Consider the following 792-nt stretch of genomic DNA (forward strand, 5'->3'; position numbering starts at 1 on the left):
AGCGTCTCCATTTGCTTATCTGAAATTCCTACCAATGATTTACATAAGTATCTCTATCCCTATTTTATTATATAATATTCGAAAACACCATTATCACTTTATATCTGCCTGACTGAGATTTACAAGGTGACCATAGCTTGCTTCATACCAACAATCTCCGTGGGATTCGACCCTTACTCACGTAAGGTATTACTTGGACGACCCAGTGCACTTGCTGGTTAGTTGTATCGAAGTTGTGACAATTATGAATTAAGATCAGAGCACCAAGCTTTGGAGCCATTATCAGGAATTGTTTGAGCCTGGAGATCACAATTTCGTGCACCAAGTTTTTGGCGCCGTTGCCGGGGATTGTTCGAGTTTGGACAACTGACGGTTCATCTTGTTGCTCAGATTAGGTAATTTTCTTTTTGTCTTGTTTTCAAAAATTTTTCATCTTTTAAAAATCTTTTCGAAAAAAAAAATTTAAAATAAAAATGTTTTCAAAAATATATTTTCCTTTCAGAATTTTTAAGAATGAATTCTAGTGTTTCATGGAGCATGTTGAAGCCTGGCTGGCTGTAAAGCCATGTCTCAATTCTTATACTCAAGAGAAGAGCTTCTTTATCTTTCTTAGCCAATTGGCTATTGAATGTAAGGAATGTCAGGCATGCCATGTCTGAGTTACATACTAAAGCTTGGCTGGCTATTAAGCCATGCCTGACCCTTTGATTAGAGCTTTAGAGCATAAGATTCCTGGAATTCATATTAAAAATTTTGGAATCCTTATTTTCTTTTTCAAAATTATTTTTCGAA

Source organism: Arachis ipaensis, chromosome B10 (assembly GCF_000816755.2).
Source record: "Arachis ipaensis cultivar K30076 chromosome B10, Araip1.1, whole genome shotgun sequence".
Taxonomy (NCBI): Eukaryota; Viridiplantae; Streptophyta; class Magnoliopsida; order Fabales; family Fabaceae; genus Arachis; species Arachis ipaensis.